The sequence below is a fragment of the Oncorhynchus nerka genome, linkage group LG22 (assembly GCF_034236695.1).
Source record: "Oncorhynchus nerka isolate Pitt River linkage group LG22, Oner_Uvic_2.0, whole genome shotgun sequence".
Lineage (NCBI taxonomy): Eukaryota > Metazoa > Chordata > Actinopteri > Salmoniformes > Salmonidae > Oncorhynchus > Oncorhynchus nerka.
Window position 1 is genome coordinate 89377320 of NC_088417.1, and position 6595 is coordinate 89383914.

A 6595-nucleotide genomic window follows, 5' to 3' on the forward strand; every position below is an offset into this window, starting at 1 on the left:
GCAGCAAACGGTTAAAATGCATGTATTTCGTTTTACTAGTATTTAAGAGCAGTTGGAGGCCATGGAAGGAGTGTTGTATGGCATTGAAGCTCGTTTGAAGGTTTGTTAACACAGTGTCCAAAGAAGGGCCAGATGTATACAGAATGGTGTTGTCTGCATAGAGGTGGATCAGGGAATCACCTGCAGCAAGAGCGACATCTTTGATATATACAGAGAAAAGAGTCGGCCCGAGAATTGAACCCTGTGGTACTCCCATAGACTGCCAGAGGTTCAGACAACAGGCCCTCCGATTTGACACACTGAACTCTGTCTGAGTGAACCAGGTGAGGCATGCATTATATAGCAATACCCCCGCCTCCAATTGTACTCATAGTACATAATTATGACTTAAATTGAGGGACAGGTCCAGATCTGAATGGCAGGAGTTTGTATAAGAGTTTATTCCAGCCCAGCCCACAACTGATTACAAATCATAGTCTATCGCCGTGACTTGGGGTGTTGATTATTTAAGTCAGGTGTTAGAACTGACTCACACTCTTCCTGCAATGACTGAAACAGACCAACGCAGGAGAATAGTGTTCCGGGATGAAACAGCTGACCTAGTTGAGAGGTGATAAGACTCTGGCACACCCATTGGTTCTGGAATAGAGAAGGTGCAAATAAAGTTTGCAATTTGGCATCAATAACATGACAGTAATTCTACTTCAATAACAAATGTGTGAATGCCAATTAATTTAAAACCCACCATAGCAGGTAGGACTAAATAAGGTTACACAACCTTGCCTACTAGCTATACTAATGATATGTTGTCCAGAGGGTAACAGCAAACATATCAATATGTTCCAGCAGTAAAGTAAGCACACTGTTGACTCAAGAGAGGATGCTAATCAGTCCATCTCTGAAACCTATCAAAAAGGCGAATATATTGATAAAAGCTGTCACGACTTCCGCCGAAGTCGGCTCCTCTCCATGTTCGGGCGGTGTTCGGCGATCGACGACACTGGCTTTCTAGCCATCTCTGCTCCATTTTTCATATATCCATTTGTCTTGTATTGTTTTCATACACACCTGGTTGTCATTTCCCCAATCAATCGACCTGCATTTTACCCTCTGTTTCCCAATGGAAATATGCAGATGTATGCTATAACGCGCCAATAGGATATTGCTAGCTCGTGCATGGCTCTGCACACCTCCTTGCTTGTTCTGCCTACTATGTCTCATTAAATTATTTGTATCTTAGAAATCCATTTGCATTGCTAGTTATAGCTTAATGTTAGCTAGCTAACTAACATTGAACCTAGTTGGGTAGCTTTACCTTGGCAATCGGTTTGTATTGCTAGTACTTGTTAAGCTAGCTATCTAGCATTTATTTTATTTATTTATTTTATTTAACTAGGTAACTCTCTCCACTGGCTTCCAGTTGAAGCTCGCATCCGCTACAAGACCATGGTGCTTGCCTACGGAGCTGTGAGGGGAACGGCACCTCAGTACCTCCAGGCTCTGATCAGGCCCTACACCCAAACAAGGGCACTGCGTTCATCCACCTCTGGCCTGCTCGCCTCCCTACCACTGAGGAAGTACAGTTCCCGCGCAGCCCAGTCAAAACTGTTCGCTGGTCTGGCCCCCCAATGGTGGAACAAACTCCCTCACGACGCCAGGACAGCGGAGTCAATCACCACCTTCCGGAGACACCTGAAACCCCACCTCTTTCAGGAATACCTAGGATAGGATAAAGTAATCCTTCTCACCCCCCTTAAAAGATTTAGATGCACTATTGTAAAGTGGCTGTTCCACTGGATGTCTTAAGGCGAACGCACCAATTTGTAAGTCGCTCTGGATAAGAGCGTCTGCTAAATGACTTAAATGTAAATGTAAATGTAAGTCAGTTAAGAACAAATTCTTATTTACAATGACGGCCTACACCGAAACCCAGGCGACGCTGGGCAAACCCAGCGCCCCTCTAACTAGCTACATGTCTAAACAAAATACTCCACTTTACCAGATGATTACATGACCCATCAAGTTAGCCAGGTGTGTCTGACGGTGATTACAGCTATCTATTGTATAATAATTCAGCGTTGGTGCTCTGGAGCCTAGTGTTGTTGTTGTCAAGGAGCTTTCGGACTCCGTCAGGACCAGGTTTCAGCTACTGCGCATTTTAGCTACTAGGTTTCAGCTACTAGGCATGGTCCTAGGGCTCAGGTCCTCTGAGAAAGAAAGAAAATTAAAGAGAGCATTCTTAAATTCACACAGGACACCAGATAAGACAGGAGAAATATAAACTATTGCAGCATAAATACTGGAGGCTGAGAAAGGAGGGGTCGGGAGACACTGTGGCCCCGTCCCACGATACCCCCGGACAGGGCCAAACAGGAAAGATATAACCACACCCACTTTGCCAAAGCACAGCCCCCAACCACCAACTTACCATCCTGAGACAAGGCAGAGTATAGCCCACAAAGATCTCCCCCACGGCACAACCCAATTGGGGTGCCAACCCGGACAGGAAGATCACGTCAGTGACTCAACCCACTCAAGTGATGCACCCCTCCTAGGGATGGCATGGAAGAGCACCAGTAAGCCAGTGACTCAGCCCCTGTAATAAGGTTTGAGGCAGAGAATCCCAGTGGAGAGAGGGGAACTGGCCAGGCAGAGACAGCAAGGAAGGTTTGTTGCTCCAGTGCCTTTCCGTTCCCCTTCACACTCCTGGGCCAGACTACACTCAATCATAGGACCTACTGAAGAGATGAGTCTTCAGTAAAGACTTAAAGGTTCAGACCGAGTCTGCGTCTCTTACATGGATAGGTAGACCATTCCATAAAAATTGAGCTCTATAGGAGAAAGCCCTGGCTTCAACTGTTTGCTTAGAAATTCTACGGACAATAAGGAGGCCTGCGTCTTGTGACCGTAGCGTACGGAAAGATAGGTAGGAGCAAGCCTATGTAATGCTTTGTAGGTTCGCAGTAAAACCTTGAAATCAGCCCTTGCCTTAACAGGAAGCCAGTGTAGAGAGGCTAGCACTGGAGTAATATGATCAAATTTTTTGGTTCTAGTCAAGATTCTATCAACTGTGGTTATTTTAGTGCTTTATCTGGGTAGGCGGAAAGTAGAGCATTGCAGTAGTCTGACCTAGAGGTGACAAAAGCGTGGATGAATTTTTCTACATAATTTTTGTACAGAAAGTTTCAGATTTTTGCAAAAAGCTGTCCTTGAAACAGTCTTGAGATGTTCGTCAAAAGAAAGATCAGGGTCCAGAGGAACGCCGAGGTCCTTCACAGTTTTATTTGAGACGACTGTACAACCATCAATATTAATCGTCAGATTCAACAGAAGATCTCTTTGTTTCTTGGGACCTAGAACTAGCATCTCTGTTTTGTCTGAGTTTAAAAGTAGAACATTTGCCGCCATGCACTTCCTTATGTCTGAAACACAGGCTTCCAGGTAGGGTCATTTTGGGGCTTCACCATGTTTCATCAAAATGTACAGCTGTGTGTCGTCCGCATAACAGTGAAAGTTAACGTTATGTTTCCGAATGACATCACCAAGAGTTAAAATATATAGTGAAAACAATAGTGGTCCTAAAACGGAGCCTTGAGGAACACTGAAATTTACAGCTGATTTGTCAGAGGACAAACCACCCACAGAAACAAACTGATATCTTTCCGACAGATAAGATCTAAACCAGGCCAGAACTTGTCCGTGTAGACCAATTTGGGTTTCCAATCTCTCCAAAAGAATGTCTTGATCGATGGTATCAAAAGCAGCACTAAGGTCTAGGAGCACGAGGACAGATGCAGAGCCTCGGTCTGATGCCATTAAACGGTAATTTACCACCTTTACAAGTGCAGTCTCAGTGTTATGATGGGGTCTAAAACCACACTGAAGTGTTTCGTATACATTGTTTGTCTTCAGGAAGGAAGCTTTTTCAAACATTTTTGAGAGGAATGGGAGATTCGATATAGGCCGATAGTTTTTTATATTTTCTGGGTCAAGGTTTGGCTTTTTCAAGAGAGGCTTTATTACTGCCAGTTTTAGTGAGTTTGGTACACATCCGGTGGATAGAGAGACATGTATTATGTTCAACATAGGAAGGCCAAGCACAGGAAGCAGCTCTTTCAGTAGTTTAGTTGGAATAGGGTCCAGTATGCAGCTTGAAGGTTTAGAGGCCATGATTATTTTCATCAATCTGTCAAGAGATATAGTACTTAAACACTTGAGTGTCTCCCTTGATCCTAGGTCCTAGCAGAATTATGCAGACTCAGGACAACTGAGCATTGGAAGAATACACAGATTTAAAGAGGAGTCTGTAATTTGCTTTCTTATGATCATGATCTTTTCCTCAAAGAAGTTCATGAATTTATCACTGCCGAAGTGAAAGCCATCCTCTCTTGGGGAATGCTGCTTTTTAGTTAGCTTTGCGACAGTATCAAAAATACATTTGCGATTGTTCTTATTTTCCTCAATTAAGTTGGAAAAAATAGGATGATCGAGCAGCAGTGAGGGCTCTTCGATACTGCACGGTACTGTCTTTCCAAGCTAGTCGGAAGATTTCCAGTTTGGTGTAGCACCATTTTCCTTTCCAATTTTCTGGAAGCTTGCTTCAGAGCTCGGGTATTATATGTATACCAGGGAGCCAGATTCTTATGAAAAATGTTTTTTGTTTTTAGGGGTGCTACTGCATCTAGGGTTTTGTGCAAGGTTAAATTGAGTTCCTCAGTTAGGTGGTTAACTGATTTTTGTACTCTCGCTTCCTTGGGTAGGTGGAGGGAGTCTAGAAGGGCATCTAGAAATCTTTGGGTTGCCCGAGAATTTATAGCACGGCTTTTGATTATCATTGGTTGGGGTCGGAGCATTTGTTGCGATTGCAAATGTAATAAAATGGTGGTCCATAGTCCAGGATTATGAGGAAAAACATTAAGTTCCAGAATATTTATTCCACGGGACAAAACTAGGTCCAGAGTATGACTGTGGCAGTGAGTAGGTCCGGAGACATTTAGTCGATGATGTCTCTGAAAGCCTTTTAGAGTGGGTCCATGGACTTTTCCATGTGAATATTAAAGTCAACAAAAATTAGAATATTATCTGCCATGACTACAATGTCCGATAGGAATTCAGGGAACTCAGTGTGGAATGCTGTATATGGCCCAGGAGGCCTGTAAACAGCAGCTATAGAAAGTGATTGAGTAGGCTGCATAGATTTCATGTGCATTCCCCCATTCCATATTTACTTATGTTCCACTTTTCTCCTTGTTTTCCTGTCCACCATCTTACCCGCACCTCAGGCCACACTGGCAGCCATTGGGGCTCCAGACACTCAGTGATATTTTTCAGTGATGTCCAGTAGATGGTTGTCTCATCATTACAGTTTTCAGTGGTACACCTAGATGGCAGCATTGTATCGCTGCTGAAGAACCGAAGTGCCAAAACCTGTTTGAATGTTGTGGAGATGAGGCTATCACTTTGGACATTATTTGCCTATAAGCCATTTGCAACCGGAGACTGACCTTTAGTGCATCCTGTTACATCCTAGCACACAACATCATGCATTATTAGAGGATGGAGATGTGGTCAGGTTTTGTGCTGCTGCCATGTTGTGTTGCTATCATTTTGTTGTCATGTTGTGTTGCTACCATGCTGTGTTGTCATGTGTTGCTGCCATGCTATGTTGTTGTCTTTAGGTCTCTCTTTATGTAGTTTTGTGGTTTCTCGCTTGTTGTGATGTGTGTTTTGTCCTATATTTTTATTTAATTTTGTATTTTTAATCCCAGCCCCCATCCCGCAGGAGGCCTTTTGGTAGGCCATCATTGTAAATTCTATATTTTTCTTAACTGATTTGCCTAGTTAAATGAAGGTTAAATAAACAAAACAAAAAAAATACAAAAAAATATTGTAATAAAATATAATCCTGAGAAAAGTAATCTGTACCATACGCCTACAGGTTGAATAAGAACCAACCCGTGCATGAGTGGGATCATCTTTCGTTTCATTCTCGCCCGTGTTCACGTGCTATCGGAGTTATCTGTACTCCACGTCGGTGAATTTTTACCACTTACCTTTCACCTTTTCAACCAAAAGTTGACAGATCAGTTTTTGACAACTTCCTTATTAATAGGTAGCCTTTAGCTCATGTAGGCCTAGCTAGTTTGACCATATTGTCAATGTTAAGCAAACTAGCTAACTTCATTATTAACAACGTTATTATTAACAACATTAATAACAGCACTTGAACACGAACATGTCGGATTTCAGACTTTCCACCTCCCAGTTTCCCATTCCACACGAGCGAGCACATGAAGAAAACAATATGGTTCCTAAACATCAATAAAATGTCCTGGATAAATGATATAGGCTTTATAAGATAAAGCATACAATATTTATGAGAAGTCTTGGGAATGTTTATTGATAAAAACCAATACAGCTTTTTGTTACAGGTTTACAAATTATGCTTTGCATTTAGCCTATCAAGCAGCCTGCATAAGATATTTTCTTCCTATGTGATATCTGTGTATCTTTTGCTCAATTAGTTATTAAAGGACGATAATAATTTATTCAATTAAAGTAGCAACGTTAACACAGCAATGGGAGTAGGCCTGGA